Raw genomic sequence first — 25,533 nt, forward strand, 5'->3', positions numbered from 1 at the left:
CATTTCCCTTGTCGCCAACAGAACACGCTCAAAGTCTGATCAAGCATAGTTAAGGCTTAAAAACATGGATATTTTCCGAGTATAAAGTTGGACTAGAGTCTCCAGGGCGCTGCTCTGCAAAGCCTCGCAGCGACAACAAAGGACAGAAAGAGCGGTGGAGACAGCAGCGGATTGTACTGGCTCTGCACACACACACTGGCACATGGACACAGCCCGGGTGATAGTGACGGACAGACGCCAACATGTCATTACCGAGTCCCAGTGAAGGATTCTGAAAGGTGCTTTACTCGGAGGATGGGTCAGATGCAGAGGACGAGATAATAAAGTTCACCTTAACCTCAGCAAATCCTAGTATGATGCAGACTGGACACAGATGAACACTTTTACCACACACTTTTATGTTACCCTACAAAAGATAATAGAAAGTCAGGTATATCGCCTTTAACCTTTTGCCACCCGCCGAAACCAAATGCATTCGGTCCTCTTTGGCTATTATGTAGGCCTGTGTAACACCTCATTTGAAAGCTAAGACCCACAAAACTGATCTTTTTCCTTGCATTGTTGCTGTGTCACCTTTTGTACGTTTTTTTTTTTCTTTTTCATTTTTGTCACGTTTTGGTTGAGCTTTTTGTCACTTTTTGTTGAATTTTTGTCATTTTTTGTTGAATTTTTGCCACATTTTTGTTGAATTGTTGTCACATTTTTGTTGAATTTTTGTCATTTTTTGTTGAATTTTTGTCATATATTGTTGAATTTTTGCCCTGTTGAGTTTTTGCCACATTGTTATTGAATTTTTGCCACATTTTTGTTGAATTTTTGTCATATATTGTTGAATTGTTGTCACATTTTTGTGGAATTTTTGTCATTTTTTGTTGAATTTTTGCCAAATTTTTGTTGAATTTTTGTCATATATTGTTGAATTTTTGTCATATATTGTTGAATTTTTGCCACATTTTTGTTGAATTTTTGTCACATTTTTGTTGAGTTTTTGTCACATTTTTGTTGAGTTTTTGTCACATTTTTGTTGAATTTTTGTCATTTTTTGTTGAATTTTTGCCACATTTTTGTTGAATTTTTGTCACATTTTTGTTGAGTTTTTGTCATTTTTTGTTGAATTTTTGTCACATTTTTGTTGCGTTTACATCCTTGTTTTCTTCTCTTTTTTGTGGCTATTTTGGTGTTTTTTCCCAAGAAGCTTTTTGATTAGGGTAAAGCCAATCTGGAGAGAATGGGATCCGTTCAGGTGGGAGTTAAGAGTTTAAAGGGCATGTAGGTAGTCAGGGCGTTAGGTAGTCAGGAAGCTGAACTCTCCCCTTCCATCTCTCCCACTGCTTTCAAAAATGTAACTTTCTCTGTATGACCTTGACTCATAGGCTTTTCTATTACATGTGAGAGCACTCTCCTCATTCTGATCAACACCATCACCACAACATCACCATCATCCTCATCCTCGTCTGGTCAGAGGAGGGCAGACTCGCCCCAAGGGAACCCTTACTCAGCCTCCTGTACATGGAAGTATTTTATAAAACCATGGTATTACGCTGTTCCCTCTCCAAACGTTGTCAGTGCTTCGTGTTGTACTTGTTGGATGCAATTGCGTCATTGTTAAAACCCCAAACTGTCCTCCACATTTCGGAAGCACACACCCATCCATCCATTTTCTTCCCCTTTATCTGTTTCATAACCCAGGAAGTAAAGATCGGAGCTTCGGCCGTAGAAGAAGAACCCAAGAAACAACCAGTGAATGAAATGAAATCTACTCCAGGCAAAAATAAAAACAACAACATGGTGGCAAAAGGTTTCCGCGGTGCAAAAACGCAGAGTTTCAACATCAAATTGAAAGCCTCTGTTTCTCCTTGTTTGATGCGCAGCACATTGCTTTGGAGAGCTCCGGTCAGATTTACAGACGTCTGAGCTGGTGGTTTGCCTGGTGAAAGTGCTGAGAGGAGGATGAGGAGGCGCTCTGCAGACCGACTGTGCGGAACAGTGTGTCTTCAGCACTTCCTCTGCTTCTTCTGGTCATCTATAGCACAGGTTCTCAGATCAACATGTTCACTGGGCTACGGCCTTTGCGCTTTGTCGATATTTATCTACTGAAAAAGCACAAGAAAACATCCTTGCTAAGGATTTCGATTGTGATTTATAGCTGTGGTTCCTAATGTGAGGTAGATATTAAAAGATAAAGGACTACCACTGTAAATATAGGACATACCAGGAAGCTGAACTCTCCCCTTCCATCTCTCCCACTGCTTTCAAAAACATATGTATGACCTTGACTCATAGGTTTTATCTATTACATGTGTGAGCACTTTCCTTATTCTGATCACCATCATCATCCTCATCATCCTAATCATCATCTTCAGCACCATCACCATCTTCATCAACATCCTCATAATCATCATCATCATCATCATCCTCATCACCATCCTCATCATCACCATCATAATCCTCATCATCATCCTCATCATCATCATCCTCATCACCATCCTCATCCTCATTATCATCCTCATCATCATCCTCATCACCCTCATCATCATCACCCTCATCATCCTCATTATCATCCTCCTCCTCCTCCTCCTCATCACCACCATCCTCATCACCCTCATCATCATCATCCTAATTATCATCATCCTCATTATCATGATCACCATCCTTATTATCATCATCATCACCATCCTCATCACCCTCATCATCATCCTCATTATCATCCTAATCATCATCATCCTCATTATCATCATCCTCATTATCACCCTCATTATCATCATCACCATCCTCATCACCCTCATCATCATCCTCATTATCATCCTAATCATCATCATCCTCATTATCATCATCCTCATTATCATCCTAATCATCATTATCATTATCATCATCCTCATTATCATCCTAATCATCATTATCATCCTAATCATCATTATCATCATCCTCATTATCATCCTAATCATCATTATCATCCTAATCATCATTATCATCATCCTCATTATCATCCTAATCATCATTATCATCATCCTCATTATCATCATCCTCATTATCATCCTCATCATCCTCATCATCATCACCCTCATCATCATCATCCTCATCATCATCCTCACCATCATCATCCTCATTATCCTCCTCATTATCATCCTAATCATCATCCTCATTATCATCATCCTCATTATCATCATCATCATCCTCATTATCATCATCCTCATCCTCATTATCATCATCATCCTCATCATCCTCATCATCATCCTCATCATCCTCATCCTCCTCTTCATCCTCAGCATCCTCCTCATCCTCCTCTTCATCCTCCTCATCCTCCTCATCATCCTCAGCATGCGCTACAGTAGGAGCCCCTCCTGCTGTGAGGCCACCACAGAGCTAAGCCCATGCACAGTGTGATCCATCTATGACCAGTGCTGGTGCTCGCCCACATCAGCATGTCCTCCACATTACCGCACACGTGTGTCCTAGATAGACTCCGCATGGTCACCAGCTAAAGCAGCTCGACCGTCCAGCACAGACCAGGCCGGACAACAGAGGGACACACATCAAAGGCAGGGTCAATGGGAAAAGAATAGAGAGCGGAGTGGGGTTTCAGAGCCAAACTCATCAATAATTCACACAGTTAATAAGTAACGCTTATCAACGGCAGACATTATCCACATGTCTGACGGGGCTGAGACGTGTTTAAGGCCACACGCTGCACGGGAATAAGGGGAACAAGACATTTAGAAATCATCAGCTTATGTGTTCATAGAAAAACAAGATATTTTATGTAGAAAAATTGCCAAAATTGCTGGTATTTTCAGCGACAAAATCTAAATAATGGATAGAGCCAGGTTTAAATTTATGATTTATGTTGATTTTGGATCTTGTTTAGTTTTTGAATAAGCTTTGTATAAGTGAAAAAAAATCTGTAAACATTCAAATTTCGCCTCGTTTTTTGTGATTCAAAGGAAATGACCATATTTGGCGCAACAACATAATATTTGTTTGGAGACCAGTATGGCCCAAAATCTGTATGTAGCAGATTAGAAATGGCAAATGTGCAGAAGTTACTAAACTTTAGATGCTCTGACAGACTCCACACGTAAGAGCTTAACAAGGTTTTCTCAGAGGGATTTCTGAATATCACATTCCTGCCTGATTTATTTACTTAGAAAAATCTTATTCAAAAACTAAACATGATCCAAAATTCACTCAGAACAAATTGTTGTATTTAATAAATCAACAAAAAAAAAACATGAATTTACACCCGGCTCTGTGCATTATTTGGCCATTTTCATGCATAAGATGTTTTATTGTTTCTATGAAAACAAAGTGACATAAATGAGGAAAACATGTATTGCAGGTTTTCAATCAGTAATTCACTGCAAACGTTTCAAACTGAGAGCACAAAAGAATTTCGTCCCCCCACGCCTCACCTTAAGTACGTTTAGATGTTTCCCAACAAGGGGTACGCGAGGACTTAGCAGGGCGCACTTTGAATTATTTCAAATCTAAAAAGAATGTGAAATTGACTAGTGTTTCAATATTATTCTAAAAGGAGGTCATTTTAAAAGATGTTCTGCTGTAAAAGGTTTGGGTTTAAGAGTGTTTTTGGGCTTGCGTTAGGTTTTGTTCGATCATATTACATTACATTTATATTTAAACTTAACCAATGTTTTCTGTTAATTAATTAGGAAAAAGGAATAATTATTATCAGTAAACATTCCAGCGACACAAACTGCCATTAACGTTTTGTCAATCTGATTGTAACAACCAGATAAAGTGACCAAAATAGCAATATAAACTTTAAAAATAAATAAATAAATTATAAATCATACGTGTGAAAGGTAATTCTGCTGTTTCGTATTGATTAAAACAGTCCCAAACTGTACAGGAATGTTTGCTCAGTGAGCCGGAGCTTTAACGACGCTAACAACGCTAACGACGCTAACGACGCTAACTGTGAAAAGTGAAGGCAGCTACAGTACGGCCAAGTGTGACATATTTCACTGTATTTATATACTGTTCTGTGGTTTCTTTATCATGTACATGTCATAATGTGATGTTTAATGTCCATTACACGTGTATTTGTGAATCAGACCCATGAAAAGCCCAAACTTGAACGTGATTTAGCATTTAGCATGTAACTCAGAGGACACTTTTAGACGCTAATGTGTATCTAAAATAAACTATACAAAGGTCTGTACATGTGTTAATTATTTCTAACTAGGCTTTGGCCTCCCCTAAACGTGGTCGATGGGTCGACAACAGCTGAAAACATCGGAATCGCTCATAATTTGAGATATTTGGTGGCTAATGCTAATGGCTATAGGGAAAATACACAGAGGAGGCTAATGGGACCTGAAAAGTATACCGGAGTAGCTTCTTTGCTAACTGTCCGCATGCGTACGGATTGAATGACGCTTCTCCTTTTCATTTCTATGAGTCAAACTGCTACGGAGCTTTACCTCTAACTATGTCACTTCCTGTCAGTAGCTTAAAAAAAAAATCTAATCATATTATTCCTTCATTAAAAGTGCTGTTTCACTTAAATAAAATGATAATCACTACTTGCTACTGATGTTATTCATGTATATAAGTCATATTTCCAAAAGTCTTCAAACCTGTCATATGCACTTTTGGGAACCACTGATCTAGAGCTAATCTTTCACCTGATGTAAATGTATTTCCCCCCATTCTCCTGCAGAGCGTCCCCTTAAAGACATCACTGTGCTCTGTACGTCTCCGGCCGTCCTTCAGCGAGGGCACTGCATCAGAAAGCAGCAGCAGCATCAGCATCACCGCTGTGTGAGCTTAAAATAGCAACGGCACGCAGCCACGCACGACCGCTGCCGCTCCCCCCACAGCGCCGCACCAGCCAGGGCAGGACGTTTCTGCTTTTCATCTTTCCCCATCCTCAACTCAGACAATACACGGAGGACAAAAGGACACTAAGACGCAGATGTCTCCGGAGAGAGAGCGGGCGGTACTCACAGGAAGCGGTTCAGGCTGCCATCGCGGAGAGAGTGTGGAAGGAGACGGGGAGGAAAAAAAGAAAAGAAAAACAGAGGCGATCACTCCGGCGTTGGCGTCGCTGAAGAGTGGAGGCGAGAGTGGGCAAGCCTGGCGTCTGCCCACGTCACGCTTTTCATGAATGGAGAGGGTCTGACGCAGGGAGAGGACCCGGCGAGGGCAGGGGCGGAGGGGGAGGGGCCTGATGGGGGTTTATTTTCGAAGGAGGAGGGGAGCAGGTTAGTGCCGACATGTCTGATTCTGCATCAGTGAACGCTAAAGGAAACAAATATGACTTACGTAAGGCAACACAAGGGCTGGGCCTTGTTGAAACATACCAGTATGGTACGACTGGTATCGGGAAAATGAAGGTATTGAAAAAATATATATCTTTATACACCAAGTTTTGATGCTATTGTTCCAGGGGCAGCCCTAAAGGAAGGCACTTGGTTGTTTCAGCGCAAATTAATGATACAAATTCAAGAGAAACAGCTGTTGGCGCCCCCGCGGAGGAGCACGCTGTACAGATCGTCATTAAAAGTTTTTAGAGCCGCGATGACAATAAATGTGGACAAATGCTGCCTCGTGGTGGGACTTAGGGAATCATTCAGAGGTGCCAAGCTGTATAAAAAAAACAGAAAAGAAACCGCTAAAAAAAACTATGAAGGCAAGCTACATGCTAATGTTATGCTAACATCCGTATGACCTGCGTGTTAATAGTGAGGGCTGTCCTCTCTTGTTTGCCAATCAGAGGCCACGTTGGTACAATTCAGCGCTTTGGCCAATCAGAGGTCGGTCCCAAAACCTATACCTGGTTTGATCCATTACGACGAAACAGAGAAGAGTGTCAAATGAACAGGGACGATGATGGAAGAAGAGCTACCGCTTTATTTGGATTATTTGGATTATATGGATGTATGGACAGCACATGTACACAGCAGGAGTGAGGCAGGGCTGGAGTCTGAGATTAAAGGCATAGGTGAACAGGGTTCATTAGTGACACCTACTGACTGTACGTGTCCATGAAAAGCTGCTCGACCGCTCCCGACTGGAGACTATGGTGTTGTCGGTGTGAATGGGCCTTTAAAGGGAGCGGAGTCGTGTTGGCTTTCTGCACATCTCGTCCCTCTGATCAGTCTGAATTGGTGCAACACTGTCTCACAAAAGAAAATATCAAGAACGGTGGCCTCAGAATTTCAAATATCTGCACTCGGAGTGTGTTAAAGAACGGGATATATTCCACGTGACTCTTTTCAAACATCAAACAAACATACTGGATGACCTCTGGTGAAGTAGAAGAATTATGGGACTCACTCTCTCAGTCGGTCGGCAGGGGGACAGAGGGAGACTGGGGGAGACAGAAGGAGACGGGGGGAGGATGTGAGGATGCGAGCGTGGCTGTTGGATGCTGCGGCTGTGGCGAAAGTAGGACAGTCTTTCTACTGGAGAAAATCCCTTTGTACCAAATCACTGCACTGCATCTCCACACACGGATATCACCACAGGCTTCTGACGGAGAGATTGTAAACGCAGCGATTATGCTCCAGCGAGGAGATCGTTTTAGTGTCATCTGGATCGGCTCGTCATTGAGGGTGGTAAACATAGTAGATACATAATAAGACCAGAAACCATTACCACTATTAATCCCATCATAAATCAGCACAAATAACTCCGTCTAGGGCTGGGCGATGTGACAAAAATGAAGATCTCAATCATTGTGGGACTTTCTCGACAACCATGTTGACGCAATATTTTTGCAAACCATGAAAAAATGTGCTGCAAAACATCTTAATTTGCATCGCTTTGTCGCTTTGTCCTGAACAGACAACAAAAGGGCAGAAAAAAAACATTCTCATTTTTTCCTTATTCTTTTTCTCTTTTTTTCCCCCCATAATTTTCTCTATTTCTTCAGACATTTGTTATGTTGTCCTTTTTTCTTTTTTTTCTTCTTCTTTTTTTTTTTACAAAAAAAGGACAAAAAATCTATTTCCCCCCCAATTATTTTTCCTTTTTTCTTTTTTTTCTACATTTTTTCTCATTTTTCTCCCACTTTTTTGGTCACTTTTTCCCCACTTTGCCCCTGTTATCTTGGTCAAAAATGTCCCCAACCACTAAAGACCAACAAAAGAAAATTCCCCATTTCTTGACATCTTGCAGATAAACTCCATATTGTAAATTTGCATATCTTCCAAACAGCAAGATTTTGAACATTATCTTGAAAACAAGATATTGCCCACTAACTCCCTACTAAGACGAGTTGTGAAGCAACTATTGAAAGTCAATGCAAAGGAGTCCATTAGAAAAGCAATAGGTCGCTGTAAACAAACAATCCCAGCTACAAAACACGGCGAGAGCGGCAGGTCACTTCTGCCGAATTCAAGCAAACACCTCATGGCACTCACTGCTTTAATCTTAAAGCTTGCATCTTCTTGTTACATTTGTGAAATTACTCAGCGATCTTAAAATGTGTGCTCTGTTAAGGAGGCTCCAATTGTGACAGGCTGCGGCTCAACAACAAAAACAAAAGTCCATAAAACCAATTTTCCAATCAGAAAGCAGAATGAGCCCCAGGTCCTAGAGTTTAAACCAGTTTGGAAATAAACTTCAACGTCAGTCCCAGCTCCGGTCCTCGATAAAGTCCCAGTCAGTCCCAGTGCAGCCAGAGCGGGAAAACACAAAGAGATAAAAACTGAACTTTCTCCACCATTACTTTAACAAATCCTGAATTATGAATATACTTTTCTACCAAATAAAGACACAGAGACATGGAGCGGAGCAAAGTGCTTCCACAGCCCATAAATACTTAAAAACACAGACAATGCTAACCAGGTAGCTCATGCTAGCCTCATGCTACATGCTAACGCTAGCTATGACTGATGTTTTTTCCGCTTCCGCTGGACAATCCGCTGTGAAAAAAACATCCATATGGACCCGATTTTGGCTCGAACTTTATTTGTATGTGATAAATATGTTTACAGTCCGCTAGTAAACGGCTAGAAAGAGAGAAAAATGTGTGTTGACGGCGGAGCGTGCGTGAAAGAACCGACCTGTGCCGTAATCTCTGACCATCTCAGTCGTCCTCGGAGCTGGACCCGCTTCACGTTTGGCTCCGTCGCGCTTTTAACCTGCAAAACAGACGCACGGCTTTTAAAACTCCGGTGAGCGTCTGTGGACACAGTGTTACAGTATGTGGAGATGTATCTGGAGCGTACAGTAGCATTGTGACCGGGAGAGAGTCATGAGACGATCACGAGGCTGTAGCGCACATGCAGCTCTCGGGCTCGGACCAGGAGGGGAATCGCAATCAAACTGGAGATTTGCAATTTGCTCCCGTGCGGTTTCGTTTCAGGCCGAGTGTGCACAAGTCAGATGGAAGACCTTGCTCCTTTCTTCATCCTGAAATATCACTGATGAGAAACCCGTGAGAATGTTTTCAGCCGCAGTTACGCAGGTTTTTGTCCACTTTAATGAGCTAAAACGAGGAGTAAAAACAGGGCTGCTCGATTAGAGAAAAAATATAATGTATTCCACGATGCTGACATTTTTTTTATCGTACAAAGCAATGCAAAATGTGTTCTTTGGACCATTTGAATAGTGCAAAGTAAATCCACAGGAGTGTGTCAAAAAGTAAGTCTCTCGCCCATTCCTGTACAGAGTTGTGGATTTTTAAAGCAGTACTAAGTAACTCTTCCCCCTAGAGGCCATAAGCGCAACTGCAGGTGTAGTAGCAAGTTACGATTTTTTTACTTATTAATTGTCTTGGAGAGTAAATACTACGCTGACAGGAAAGGCGAAGGGAGAGAGGGTTACTGTGCATCCAATTATACAATGGAATTATTTTTTTCACTCAAACCTGGCTGTAAATACTGTTTAAAGTGACGTTAGCCCGCAGTTAGCTTTGCCCGTTAGCATGTTAGCTTCTTCTTCGTGATTCCATTAGTGTGTATTGATTTCTCCGCACCGGTGGCAGTCAAGTTGCAAACATGGTTTTCTGGTCAGAGAAAGACCCTCCAATCATCCCATTAACACTTGTATTACCCGCACAGGGACTACGAAAAGGATTTATTAAGGTAAACACGTTACTTAGTACTGCTTTAAGGGGACACTGCGTAACATTTTGGACTATACTGTAGAGCTGCTCGATTATTGAAAAAATAATAATCACGATTATTTTTGTCATAATTGAAATCACGATTATTCAAACGATTATTTGTTGCCTTTAAAAAAAAAAAGTCTATCTTTATTTTATTTATTTATTCATCAAAACACTACACTACACTTTATGTTTTCTGAACAGTCATAAAAGTACAAATGATTTCAAGTACGCCTTGATTAAAGAGAGGTCCCTGTTTCACACCTGCCCCCTGCTGACCGGCCTTCACACCTGCGCAAGTAAACTGAGCAGCGCGGCCTGATGACATCATCACACAGCGCCGTTTGGTTTTATGTCATGACAAAAGCATGAGCCATGGCACGTGAAAAGCGAAGGGAAAATAAACCCAGCGGCCTGAAATAGCGCAAGTCTGCTTTGCAAAAAAACAAAAAAGAATTGAAAAAAAAAAATGAAAAAAATTGGAAACAAAATTATAATTGTTTTTTTGCGATTATGCTAATTTTGTAATCGTTTACTGTTTTAATCGAATTTAGATTAATTGCACAGCCCTTCTATACTGTGTGCAAAACATGTTCCTATTGACCAGCTCAACACAGAGAATGCTATTACTGCAGGGAACAATCAAAGAATAGATAGGGATGAGGACCTAACGTATTTAAATCTCAAATTCTACTGACGAGTCACATCTCCATGGAGACGAGCTGGAGACGTACCCACTCCCAGTAAAGTTACAGTTACAGCCTCCCACAGCAAAAACACATGTTTGTTTGTATATTTATGAGGTATTTTTCCAATGATGAAATGATCTATCATAAAATAAATGCTCGTATTTCAATTTTATTTATAAGTGAGAATCCTACGCGGCGTGGCTTTAAAGAAATAACCAGTTTGCTCACTCCGGCCACTAGGGGGCAGCGCAAATTCTGAGATGCTCCTCTGTTGAGTTTTGGTCGAATAAAGCACTAGGGGCCGGCAGGACAAAGGGCACGAGAGGCTCCTCCTCCTCCTTGAGTAAAAGATGGGCATGGATCAGTGTCGTTACAAGAGTTTTGACAAAAGCCGACCAATATTGTCGTCTTAAGGCCGTACGCTGGATTATTCTTTCCCCTGCCCCCCCTGTGCATCCAATTCTAAAGCCTTTTAATCGATGGTAAACTCTCAGCTGTATGAACCCGAACAGCAGACGGACAGTAACAGACTGTAAAAGCTAAAGGGATAGGCCAAATGAACAGATGCTCCACTCCCTCCTCCTGCTCCTTTCAGCCCCACTCCCCTGGGACCCGGGTTTGGGGAGAGTGGGTGTGGGAGAGGGGGGGATGGGGGCGCGGCGCAGGTTTGAGCGGAGAGGTGGAGGTAGGGGGATGTTGGGGGCACTGTCCCGGGGCGAGGCTGGACTCCCATATAATAAACAATAAGTCCACAGATGTCCGTGCTGCCGTCTCACATGGACAAACCGTGTCCAAGTCTGTGTGTTTTCACATTTAAGGCGAGACACTGCAGGTGAAAAGGGAAAAAAAATGACCTTTTACCTTGTTTTGCCTGACTGCGTTCTTACCACTGTTGTAACAAGTGAATTTCTCCATTGTGACATCAACAGAGTCCTATTTTGTCTTATAAATAATGGATAAAAAATTGCACATGTTGTCAGCGACGAAGTCTAAAAAATGGATATAACCAAGTTTGAATGTATACAAAATTATAATAAATAATAAATGTATGTTTTTATTGTGTTGATATATTTGTTACAAAAAACATAAGGGATTTTGTTTAGTTTTTGAATGGGCCATCTATAAGTGGGGAAAAAAACGCTCTAAACGTTTGCCTCGATAAATCAGGTGAGGAATTAGACATTAAAAAACTCTAAAGCAACCTTCAGAAATCTTATGCTATCTTAAAAGCTGAAGAACATTGGAGACCTACAAATTTCTTCTGCTGAAAGAAAGCCCGCCACAGCTGCAGCACAGTGGAGGCGTCACAAGAAGAGCTACAGGAAACAAGGAAGGGACAAACGAGGAGGTATCCGGGCGAGACTCACAGCTAAGCCACACGTGCCTTGTTGTCCCTATTATCGTTCTGGCTAATGGACGTTCACTGGAGAATAAAACAAATGAATGGCTCTTCCGAGAAGATGGTGAAAGACTGTTGTGGAGCGGAGCGAGCTGTGCAGGAGGAAGAGGAAGGCGGTGGATGAGCGGGGACCAGTGCAGGACGCCACGCTCTGAAACAGGGACGAACGCAGGAGGCGCTGCACCATTTCAGAGGACCAGGTCAACAGGACAAAGTAACTAACTCAGTATTTGGATTCTCCATCAGATATTTGGAATCAATACCCGGGACTGTATTATTTCCAGTACCGGCTCCAACATTCAATGCCACGATCATCCCTATCAACTTCTGATTAAGCCCTGATGTCCTTCAGGAGAAAGGTTCTTAAGCTGTCACCTGTACTCGGTAGTTTCAGTCACATTTTGCCTGTCATCCAAGAAGCTTCATCATCACGAGAGATTATTGTTTGACAGCTGAACTGAATCGACACTGTGAAGTTCTTTGGTGAGAGGTGGAACTTAAAGTACCAAGGTCAAATGATAGCTTAAGAACCTATACTCCTGTACAACTGAGAGCTTACACAAACTACTGCATTACTTTATTCAAGCGCGCAGATGTAATATAAAAATATAATCACAATGGTGCTTTCAATACATCTGTAACAAAACACTACTTAGAGAGTTTTTAGTTTAACACAGCAGGGGATTCCCAAAAATAGAGGCTTGGTTACTGATTGACTGAGCGGACGAGGGCTTGCAGATAAGACGGGAACATGTCGGGGCGTTTGGACCTGTGAGTGCGAACTTTGACCCCTGAGAGCAGGAACTCCACGTCGCACCAAGAGAGAAATCACACAACCTCCAGCCCAGTGCGGAAACAAGGAAGGCCTCAAACACAGCACAGCCAAATGGTGTGGAACAAGAAAAATGTTTAGATCAGCGGAGGATTCTTCTGTGTTCAACTCACTATCCACTAGATCAGGGCGATATGTTCTAATATTTACTGTATATCACGATACAAACGAGAAAAATACGACCGTGAGAACCAGATGTTTACATACACTTCATAAAAAGACACAATTGCATTTTTACTTTTACTTTTTTAGGTCAATTAGAATTTAAAAAAAATATTTCTATTTGCTAAATTCCAGAAGAATGAGAGAGATATTTTTTTAGAAATGTTTTTGTTACTTTTTACAAAACCAAAAGTTTACATACATTTCATTCATATTTGGTATCATTGCCTTTAAACTGTTTAACTTGGGTCAAACGTTTTGGATTTCCTTCCACAAGATTCTCACAATAGTTGGCAGGAGTTTTGGTCCATTCCTCCAAACAGAGCTGGTGAAACTGAGCCACATTTGTAGCCACCTTGCATGCCTATGCCTTTTCAGCTCTGCCCATACATTTTCAAAGGGATTGAGGTCAGGACTTTGTGATTCAAATGTCAAAACATTGACTTTGTTATCTCAAGGTTTAACTTCCTGGCTGATGTCTTGAGATGTTGCTCCAATATTTCCCCATAGATTTCATTCTTCACAATGTCATCTATTTAGTAAGTGCAGCTCCCTCTCAGCCCATGTCGGTAAAGGACTTCTTTCACTCTGGATAATGACAAACTCCAGGTTCTGCATCTGCACCAGGTCTTTTACTTTTGTTCTTGGGTTGATATTCACATTTCAGACACAGCACGTTCTGAACCCACCTACTTCCTGATCTGTATGATGACTGGACATTTAAATCATTGCTTCAACCAATGAACCTGAACCTTCAGGTGTCTTGAAATTGCACCAAAGGATGAACCAGACTTGTGCTTCCAAAGTCATCTGAACATTTCTAAAAAAAATATATCGGTCATTCAGCAAAAATAATTCTTAAAATTCTAATTGACCTGAAAAAAAAAGTAAAAGTTAATTCTGGTTTCATGTTAGACAGTGAGAAAATAATGCAAATGTGTCTTTTTATGAAGTTTATGTAAACATCTGGTTCCCACTGTATTGACACTGGACAAAATATGAGGCAAATTATTTCAAAGCTATTTTATTATTTTCACAATGGCTTTAAGAATAAGCTATTTTAAAAAGAAAAACATAATTGCAATTTTCTGTTGTGTGTCCTCACTCCTGCACATCTCAGCAGAAAACCAGTGCTATGGTGACCAAGAGCATGTGGCTACACTTGCAAAAATAAATAAAAAGAAAGAAAATGAAGCTCCACATTTGGATTTAGAATCTAAATGCACATATAATGTATAGAAACTTGGGTTGTGCCGATATCATCGTCCATCATGATGGATGAGCAACATCACGATGGAGAGCCACCATTGTGATGCCACGCCCCCTCCTGTCAGAAACACACACTGGTCTTCTGTAGGCCTTGTAAACATACAAACCTTGCAGGGATTGCACTGTAAATCACGAATATAACTAATATGCACGCTAGTTTCACTGCCTGCCAGAAGCCATGATGTGTTAGCCGTAATTATTAAAGTAAAGAAGCAGCGCTGCTGTATTTCTGACGCGCGGAGCTCTCTCTCTCTGCAGCTCAGAGTTTAACAGCGCGTGGTTTTGCTTTGCTTCGTACGGAAACTTAAACCAATTTAAAATGACAAGATGGCTCTCACATCGGAGCTAGCTGAGCGTGCATGGGTTTGGATTATTCTCACGAAGGACTGAGAGAGGAAAGAGAGGCGCAGTGCAGGAGGTACGAGGTTACGAGCAGACGGACCGGGGCGTGGAGTGGCTTCAAAAATGTAGCTACGACGCAAACGTGTACATATTGGTCCGTTCACCCACTGTTTCTTAAATTTAAATTACGTTAAAATTGAGCAAATGCAAATTATAAGCTCCAATTTACATTTGTATTAGTGTGATAAGAGCACTGGTATTGAGGAGGAGTTCACGCTCTGAATAAGTCGTTCTCCTCTCAGACTTTACGCACGAGTTTTAACACATTTCTTTTGCAAAAGTCGTGTTCCGTGACTCTGTTTAGATCATGTTTAGTTTAGATCCATTTATCCTGCAATCTCACATTTTCCTAGCATAAATAGTAATATGCAGCATATATATAGGCTATGTAAATGTCTTTAAAAAAAATGCTTCTAATGAGAAATGGACGATATCATCGTCCATCACGATGGTTCACTGTAAACATCGTCAACGGCCAATTAAGGGAACATCGCCCAACCCTACAAACTAAATCACATCTCCGTCACGACCATTACCACTGCCTTTACAAATCCATCCTACTCTCCTCTCATGACATCACTGAAGGCACATCTCTATGCACCGGGCCGACACACCAAAGTCTATCCACTCAATAAACTATTCATCGGTCCGTGAGTGAGGAAATCAAAGAAGTTCAGATCAATGTTTTAAGATGGTCTCCAAACTCCAACCACTCTGAGAGGATCTGTTTCTGCTCTCTCTGGTTTCTCCCTGGGTATCACGTACTGCTCCACCACTTTGGAGTGTGAAAAAGAATGTGTGTATCTCAGTAATAGACAAATTCTGGCTGGCGGCACGATGTGGCTACATTATGTTTTGTTTTGAAGCTAAAGGCTGATGATTTGCAAATATGAACAAATCTGCAGAAAAACAATAGTTTTGTCTGAACTTTCAATGTTATTAAGTTGTTTATTTCTATGTGTTTCATTATGTTAGCCTTTAGCTTCAACACAACTTCTCTGACATTTCCGAACAGGGACGTCTCCTCCGCTAGAGTATTTACCTCCTACATACAAGTGTTTAACATACACTAGATATCTACCAGGAACTCACTATCCTCCATGGGATCTTTACAAAATACGATTATTCGAACAGGTCAAAGCTAATCTTAATCCACCTTATTCCTGGGGTCGCTCATGTAGAAACAGGGATGGGGCACTTTCCAGTGAGATGCCGGAAGTCTCTCTACAGCCTCCCATTGACTTCCAGCGGTTTCGAGGGCGAGTTTTCGTTTTACGTAGCGGTATAGTTCAACATTTCAAAACGATTTTCTAAACGATCAGACGCTGTGCCATTTGAATAGATGTTCCTGAGCTGCGTGAGGACATGTTTCACTGTTCGCGGTTGAATTAAAAAACAGAGAAAGTGACATTTGTGGCTCTGGAACATGCAGTGTTTGGAACATGCTCCTGGACTGAAGCCGGGCTTAAACTGTGTTTGGGCCCATTATGAACATGCCAACTGTGACTGACTCTCATACGAGGAGAGCCTTACCAACAATGTAAAGAGCGATAACACGACTGACCTGCTCATGAGTGACATGAACAGAGTCTTATGAGGCGATACAAGCTGAACTGGGTTATGGAAGTCATGGAAAAGTTATGGAATTTTTTTATGGTTTTTGAGTAAAACCTTTGATCTAATTAAACTACAGACATGGTGTTTTTCTGCGTAAATGTGGCGCATGTGAGGCTCATAAACAGACAGTAGCTCAGTTTCACCTGAAATAGTTTTAGTACTTAGTACCTTAGTACTTCGACATCCGCGCGGTAATATCTTCACTTTACTGTGCGGACGCCGAAGTACTCCTGGTATTATTACCATCCATCCATCCATCCATCCATCCATCCATCCATCCATCAATCCATCAATCCATCAATCCATCCATCCAGGGTCGCGGGGGCAGCAGTCTCAGCAGAGATGCCCAGACTTTCCGATCCACGCACACCTCCTCCAGCTGTTCTGGGGGGACCCCAAGGCGACACCAGGCCAGCTCGGAGACATAGTCCCACCAGGGTGTCCTGGGCCTACCATGAGGCCTTGTCCCACTAGGACATGCCTGGAACACCTCCCGCGGGAGGCGGCCAGGAGGTATTCGGAACAGATGCCCTAGCCACCTCAGCTGGCTCCTTTCGACGTGAAGGAGCAGTGACTCTACTCCGAGCTCCTTCCGGGTAACTGAGCTCCTCACCCGATCTCGAAGGGTGCGCCCAGACACCCTGTGAAGGAAACTCATTTCGGCCGCTTGTATTCGCGATCTTATCTTTTCGGTCATTACCCAAATCTCATGACCATAGGTGAGAGTGGGAACGTAGATCGATCGGTAAATCGAGAGCTTTGCCCCCAGAGTATTATTACACCTTACAATATAGTTCCCCTTTTTATCCGTTTATCCATTATCCACATTGTTTAATTTTGTGTAACTATACTTGGATCGTCGATCACTTCACGTAACCATATCTAAATAGGGAAAACGTGGGAGAGCTTGGTAGCTTCTATCTTCACCTCATTTGGAGCTATAGAGGAGAGTAGGAGAGGCTAAATGCTAACGCCGTCTGTGCTGTGTCTACGTGGCTGAGGGCACGCGTGAAGACCAGACAGGTACAATTGAACTCGTCTAAGCTAAAGTAAGAACATATCTCAGTGTGTAAAAACGGTGGCCTATTCCTTTAAGTATCACATCTGAGTAAAGTCTTAGTGAAAGACAGCAGAATTAGAAGACATCCACAGAGGTTAAGTGGAGACTTGGCCAACACGCCCACGGTTCAGAAAAGTCTTCGACAGTGCTATTTTCAGTCATGAGTTTATTGTGAGCAGCTAATATAGTTTGATTTCAGCTGTTTTATGAGCTCTAAAGCACATAAAACATGGATTAGAGCGAACGGTCTAGGATAAGCAAACATACCGGAAATCTCTCCCACACTTCACACAAAGGCTCATGGGGCGGAGGAAGAAGGTGAATAGGAGGCAAACAGGAACAGGAAGTACTGCCGCTTCAGGCTAACAGAACTAGCGTAGCCACATCTCACTGCAGCAAGCCATAACCGTGGTTTGTTAATAAATGAATCGATAAATAAATGAATAGGCTAATCGCAATGCACTCGCTATGCTAACGTAGCTAGTGCTAACATACAAACACAGCAACAGCAGCTTATAAACTCACTGAGGAGGATCTGCACCAAAATGCTAAACAAAAGTATTATTTTAAGGAAAGAATTCCCTCCCGTGCTTCTATGTAGCCTTTAGAGTAGAATCAGCCCAACAGTAACCAGGAGCTAAAGTAAGCTATTTCCTTTTGTTTACGCATAGCTATGTGCACTGGGTGCGACACAGGCCTTCAAAGTAATATAATAGAAGTGGGAAGGTCTTCAGACGCCAATAGGACTGAAATAGTATGTGTCTGGCACAGTGAGTAAGAATAATACTGCATCTGCGGCTGTGGGCTTTAAAGGGTTTTAAAATTCAACTCGGCTGAACATTGACCTAGCACGTAATTCAGAAGTGAGGAATTAGTAGCGGTCAAAGTACTTCCATGACTTCAGTATAAAATTACAGATACTACCAGTCAAATATTTCTGCAACACTGGTAAATGTAGTTCAATCAAACTATTTCTCAAGTTAAAGTACTAAAGTATTTGCTGTAGAAAATATTCAGTGTATGAATGCAATGTAGTAAAATACAAGTAACTAGTACTTTACGGCTATACAGCACAGCAACACAGCAGTGTGAGTCAGAGCCATTGACCGAACATCTGCACAGCGCCACCTACTGCTCTGGAGTACGCATCATGACACTTTATAATGGAACAAAATATGCAGCCGACATAATACTAATAAAATGTAAAGCATTCATTGACGAGCGCCGAGGTTTCAAAAGGAAAGGTCAGACTTTATTGATCTTAAATTGGAGAAAAGAAAAATATTCACTTTTTTTCACTCCACTTTTAAGAAAGTCTTTTGGTGTTGGTTAATATCGGATATCGTCAGATACTCAAACCCCCAGTATTGGTATCGGTATATCGGAAACAAAACAGCTGGATCGGTGCATCTTGAACAGTAAATACATTAACAATAGAGCAAATGTAATATATAAAGAACATACACAGACATATTCATTAAATATGGAATGATTAATGAGCCTGTCAATAACTCATTTTTATTCCAATACTTAAAGTTGGCTAAATCAATATTTTTTGAGGATGAGAGACATTTGGGGCAGTAATATGATTGTTTTTCCCTCCGTGTGTGATAAATGTGCAGCAAGACAGAGTTACCCAAATGACAACTAAATAAGCCAGACCTGGCCAAATGAACTAGTTTTATGAAATAGCTTGAAAGTGTTGAAAGGTATTTGTGCCTGAACAAAACTTACAAAGCACTGAGGCCATGTCCATGTGAAGTCAAGCTGAGGACCAAAAGCAAAGATATTTGATCAATCCAGCGTATCGTCCATACGATCCCGGCATTTTGGGGGTCTGTAAACCAACATTTTCCAAACTAGGTCCCAGAGTGGAAAGATCTCAAAACGCCGTTTACGTGGCGCCGTTGTTACGACGTCTCCACAACTTTTACTAAAACGATGACATCACAGCTCCAGAGTGGTGTCTGTGATCCATAATCTACTGACGTTAGAATGAGTTTTACTCATGGATCTATGATGGTTTAACTCCACTTCTCTTTGCTCCACTGCAGGTGACGAGTAGAAAAACGTAAAAGTCACTGACAGGTTTTTCTGCTTTAGTCCCGTCTGAAGAATAAACTCTCCTCCTCGTCTCTTCTGTAGATCCTAAATCCTTGAATCAGTTTCATTTTCACATTCCACAAAAGTTTACTGCACATGCACCTCTACATCTTGTTCTGTTATCTGTGTTAGCGTCACAGCGCCTCACACAGGCCTGGAAGATGAACTGCGCCGCTTTCACAGACCTGAGTCGACCCATGTGGACACACACATTTACTGAGCTGGCTTCGTGCTTACAAAGAACGTTTCTGAAAATATAAGTGTCACAACTAATCAAATCAAATCAAATTTATTTATATAGCACATTTAAAACAACGGCTGTTGACCAAAGTGCTTCACAAAAGGTCAAACTAAAACTGAACTTTTACACATTTTTAGTTTACTACTACTACTGTGGTTTAGTTTTAGGCTGCATTAGCAGAAAACCTCAGCCTGATTTAAGACCTCTGTGATTTTGTGACTATTCGTAAAACGGATCAAATAAATAAAATAAAACAAGACCCAACAAAGACAACCTGAGCAAATTCAAACTAAACTCGACCACAACTAAAACCAGTCCTGACCTGAGCCTTTGGACCAGCGCGCTCCCGGCTGCTGCTGCTGCCTGCCTCGGTGCGTCCATGCCTGATCCGCCGGACTGTAGCCCCCGGTGTAGAGGGCACCACAGGGCGCCCGTGTGTCCTGGTGTAAAGCACACTGCCCCCGCTCATTACTATTTCAGCGGCAGCGGAACAGGACAGCCGCACTGACAGCTCCTGTGTCCAGCATCAATAAGACACAACGCCGAGGTTTACTGTTCCAATCTGCCATCGGCTCCGCTCAGTAACCAACACTGGCTTACACAACCACGCCACAATCAGGCCGGGGACAGTGGAAAGAGACGCACGGCACGCATGGACAACCAACAAACCCTAAAGTCACAAAGACATGCTGGTGGGTAGTTTTGGCCCCAACTATGTGTCTAATATAGTGGCTCTCAACTCTGACTGAAGCAACTAATCGATTAAGCGACAACTACTGGATTATTGAAATAGTTGACATCTTAGTGATGTCTGTACACAGACTCAAAAAGAGCAAAAATGCCATGAAAATATGATATTTTTGATGAAAAACTAGATGTAGACCGATGGCCGATATGTCTCATCTATACTCCTGTGTACGATGCTTCTAACCTGTAAAATATGCCAGTGTTGAACTGTTACAGCAGGGGGCGCATTATTAACACATTGAGTGCCAAAATGTTTAATTTTGTCAGCTCTGTGATGAACAGAAGTGCAATAAATGACAATCAAAAACTTGTGAAAAGTCACAATCTGGACATTTTATATATATATTATTGTGTTTCTTTTCTCCTTTTTTAGTCTGAGGGGGTGTGGTGTTGCGTAGCGAACAGCTGTAAACCCGACACTTCTCTCTCACTCTCTGGAGCATGTTTGACAAAGCAGAGCAGCTTCACATGGACAGATCAAAACAGCTGAGTTTTTAACATTTCTCTGAGATTTTAAATGGTCACAATCGAACCAAGGACGACTGAGAAACATCCTGTTAAAGTCTTCAATCTGAGAACCAGGCTGTTTAAATGCACACGCCGTAAAAAGCGATCGATCTGCGGCAACATGCGCTGTTTCAAAACGTGTCAACAATGCTGTCGTTGAAAATTTACTTGAAACTGAGATATTTAGGCATTTGCCTCTTCACATGACGTTAGTGTCCATCCAGAGAGGATAGAGGAGGAGGGAGGAGTTAATCAGAAAGGAGAGTGTTACATAAAAACCTGTGGACATTCATGTTTGGTACTTCCCAAGGAGCTCGTTTTGAGACAAAAACAAAAAAGCAAGAGGACTATCGGTTTTGGTTCCCCAGAGGCCTAGGAAGCTGTGGGAGCGATTATTATTTTGCTCTGACTGTGCTCCATCCTATGCAAACAACGGGACGTCTCTCTCACGTTTGGTTTCACAGCCAAGCGATTAACTGATGACCAAAAGAATTTCTAGTTCAAGTGCTACTGTCAACAAATAACTTTGCTCTCTCTGAGTACAACCAGATCTAAACAAGGGCCATAATCAGCACTAAACTAGAGCTAAACCAGGTCTGAAATGGGACTGAACCACAGTTTGGACTAAACCAACGGAGACCATAAACATAGCTAAGCAGAGGAGAGTTCCACCTTAAGTATTCGACTCACAGTTCATCTCGGTCACCTTCTGCAGCACATGTGTATCCAAAACGGGTCAATATTTGTGAATGCATAAGCGTGGGAAACCGGCCGCTGCGACACGATGTTGTATTTTTTTGCTAGATTTCCAGGAAGTACCTACAACATAAAATAAACCTCGCAAAGGAAGACTAAGATGTTAAGGGAGAAAACTAGCTCAAGAGTCTCCACATTGACCACTGCAGGAAAAAACAATGTTTCCGCCCCCGCCGTGTCTCGGATCAAACCGATATGAACTTTGTACTTTTTTTTTGTGTTAACATTAAAATGGCCTCGCTTGTAAAAAAACAAAGCGATAAACCTAAAGCCACACTTGCCCCCTCATCCCCCAGCAGCAGGAGCGAGTGTCCCCAGGCGTCCTGCCCCTCTGCCTCCCTCGCCCGGACTCGGATTAGAGCTGAGCCCACCGACAGGAAATTACATAAAGGCCAGAGTCCGCCGGGCCCGCCCCCTCCACCTTGGGCACCTGCTAATCCCGCCGCGCTGTGGGATTGAGAGGAACGGCATAATGCACCGCATCACAGAGCGCCTGGATTAGATAACAATTCCAGAGGAGCGAGTACAATCATTCTGACAGGCCGCCTTTACTTTCCATCCCGGTGGCCTCTCCAGGATTGGCGGGTTTTAGGGTTTCTGGATTTCAAACAGGGGAACGAGAATTGGACCAAACGGGAAACTTTAAAGCCAAAAAAAAAATGAAAGCACAATTGGACATGTTTTATATGGTAGAAATGGATTAGCAATGTCATCATTTACTCCGCGTGCGCCGGTTTCCCCTACCACCAAAAATATGCACAATAGGCTCCCCTCTGGGACCAGGATGACCCTAATCTCAGTGGAATTTACCTGGTTAAAAAAAAGGTCAATTATCTACCGTATTTTCCGGACTATAAATCACACTTTTTTTTACTCCGGAGTGATTAATATGTGATTTTCTTTTTTTCAATTCAAATATATAATTTCACCTGCCGCTAGAGGGCACTGCAGGCTAATGGAGCAGCAGCAAGAAAGCTTGGAGTGAGCGAGAAGCGGAGGCTACTCTTAGAGAAGAAAACAAACAAAGCACATCACTGGCTAAAAGCTGGATGGCCACAGTTAGAGAAACGAGTTTGCAAATGAGAGCTTGAAAAACGTGCTGCCGGGAGAGGCTTGTCAACGGTGCAGTTACGCCTCCGTGCCCAGGTAGTTGTCAAGGCGATCGTTCAGAAGTGACACCGAGGATGAAGATTTCAATGGATTTAGTGATTTGGAGTGAGATGGAGAGTTTGGTATGTTCTTTATGCTATAGTAATCTGAACAGTTTATTTGTTTTTAAAGGATCTGTATCCTGCTATTTTAGCCATAGGCATTTATATGATATATTGTACCTCTACCACTATTTTCTGGGGGTATTTTGCAAACGCGGAAAACAAGATGCTTCGATTCAGTTAACTCCGCCCCCTCTCTCCGAGCGGATCTGCCCATGCATTATTAGCAGTAAAATAAATTTGACATCTGCAGCACAGCTTCATAAATGGCTAACACACAAGCTAACACACAAGCTAACACACACGCTAACACAGCTTTTTTTAAGCCGTTTTATTAATTAAAATCAGGCCGTAAGGCATTACATTACAGAAGTTGTGCTCTTCCTGTTTGACACTGATGTAAAAGACGTCAGAGTGTCACAACTCAGTGGTTCACCAGCAGGGGGCGGAGCAGCTGCTCAGAGAGCAGGATTCAGGAGGATTGCCAAGAACTGCGTGAATGAAGCTCAAAACCACTCTGGGGGTATTTTTGATAAGGAAAAAGCATAACAACATGGCATTCATGTAGCTAACCAATCAATGTGTTACCTTAGCATACCGTACGCCTATTCAGCCTGTTGTTTTTTTCTTCATTAGGCATTTTTTAGCTAGTGCGTCGTAATGTCCAGAAAATACAGTACACTTAAAGGAACTCATCCCCCTACATGTTCCAGCCGTGTCCTAATGTGTAGAATGAGCTCCGACCTGTTCACCACAACTGCCTCTAAAATCCTGCACTGTCACTCAAAAAGTTATAACTTCGGGTCTGAAGTGCCGTCATGCACAAGCTAAATATAGAGACTGCAGTTGCGCTTTAGACCTGAGGTGGCAGTAGTGAGCATAAAATGACCAACTTGCATCTTGCAGGGATTTTTCACCTCTAATTCCTGTCTGATTTATTGGGCTTTGAATCCCCCAAAAAGATTTGGGTATGGATTTTTTTTTTTTTTCAAAACCGGTACTTTAACAATATTTGTTTTCTGATACTGGTACCTTCTACATGGGACTTCTCCGGTCCTATGTAAATCATACGTGAATGGATGGGGGCAAATGGGGAGAAAATAGGGGAAATATTACTGATTTTGAAAAAAAAGGCAAAATTAGGGGGGAAAAATTTACACAAAATTGCTGCCATGTTTAATGACTGTAAAAGTCATAAACATGGGGAGCACATGGCAAACCTGTTACATTCAAAAGAACTATAATATGGTCATTCAAGCACGAGTTTTGTTACAGGATTGTAATATTTGGTAAAACATATCCTGACATGATGTGGACAATAATTAAATGGCATTATTGGGTCTTTTCAAGTTGATGCCTTGGTTCACTTGAAAACAATATTTTTCTCCCTCCATCACTTGAGGTTACCGTCAAAGCCCTCTCCGTTTAAAGCTCCCTCATTTGTGCATTTGTCATTAGCCGTGAGATGCTGCTGAGGGTGTGGGTTATGCAGAGAGCGGTTATAAATAGCCGTATGTTAGCGTCACGTGCAGCGGTCAGGGGCACTGGGCTGGAAACACGGGCTCGGATCCTTCTGCTGCTCTCCGAAAAAGCTCCACTGTGTCCAAATATATGGCAAACCTCATGATTGTTGGGCATAGGGTCGGCCAATGTTTCCATAATGAATAAATCAATCACAGATCTATAATTAAATTCTAGAAAAGGAAGAAATGGCTAATACAGTTAGCCAAACGGACTGTGTTTGGCTACCTGCTATGGTGTCAGAAAAAGAGTTTAGGTTCTACTGGTATACCGTAAATGCTCTAATATAGGCCGGGGCCTTTATTTACTCAAGGGCATCAAGGACCAGGCCTTTATTGGAACCAGGCCACAATTAGAGACAGGCCTTTATTTCTATTTGAGCAAAACGGACGACCAGGAAACGAAGAAAAACTACTTGTGCCCATTTGCACCTAAGATATTAGGTTCATTTATTAATTAACATTTCAAACCCTCTCTCAGCGGCTGGAACATTGATGTCTTTTATTTTGTCGGGACAACAGGAAGTGTTTCGTTGCTGTTAGCGGAGCATTGTCATCAATGTCACTGCAGGTTTCTGTTTCGTTTTTACCACGGACCGGATTATTTGTTGTTATCTTGTGTAAAGTTGAGTTTAGACGGAGCGTTTGTGTTTGTGATCGATCATGAGACTGACCCGAGAGAAGACGAGACGCTCGCGCTGATGGGAGGAGTTATTTTGAGGCGTGGGACTGACCTGCACACGGAGCAGCTGGACGTGCTTTGAAGACGCGATGGTGACTTTATTAAAACCCTGGCGGATCACACAACATTTGTTGCTTTCCCTGTTTCTACAAATAGTCACAGGAGGTTTGAAAAGTGGCTAAATCTGTGTCAAAGTTACGCTCTGATTAGCTCCTCCGCAGTGTTCCCCATCGGCCCGGGTTCCCGTTTGTTTACTTC

The 25,533-nt window shown here is 42.1% G+C and overlaps 1 protein-coding gene across 2 annotated transcripts in view; it reads right to left on the reverse strand.

Annotated features, from left to right (window-relative positions):
* The window catches only part of map3k13 (mitogen-activated protein kinase kinase kinase 13), a 71,674-nt gene that overhangs the window by 37,216 nt on the left and 8,925 nt on the right, over window positions 1-25,533 (reverse strand). The window contains exon 2 of one of the 2 annotated variants that reach the window (XM_079562866.1): window positions 9,033-9,110. The gene's annotated coding sequence lies outside the window, so the exon portion shown is untranslated. Of the gene's footprint in view, window positions 1-5,967; window positions 6,306-9,032; window positions 9,111-25,533 lie in introns of those variants that run through there. The other variant, XM_079562867.1, reaches the window with a different exon arrangement.

Source organism: Gobius niger (assembly GCF_951799975.1).
Source record: "Gobius niger genome assembly, chromosome: 9".
Lineage (NCBI taxonomy): Eukaryota > Metazoa > Chordata > Actinopteri > Gobiiformes > Gobiidae > Gobius > Gobius niger.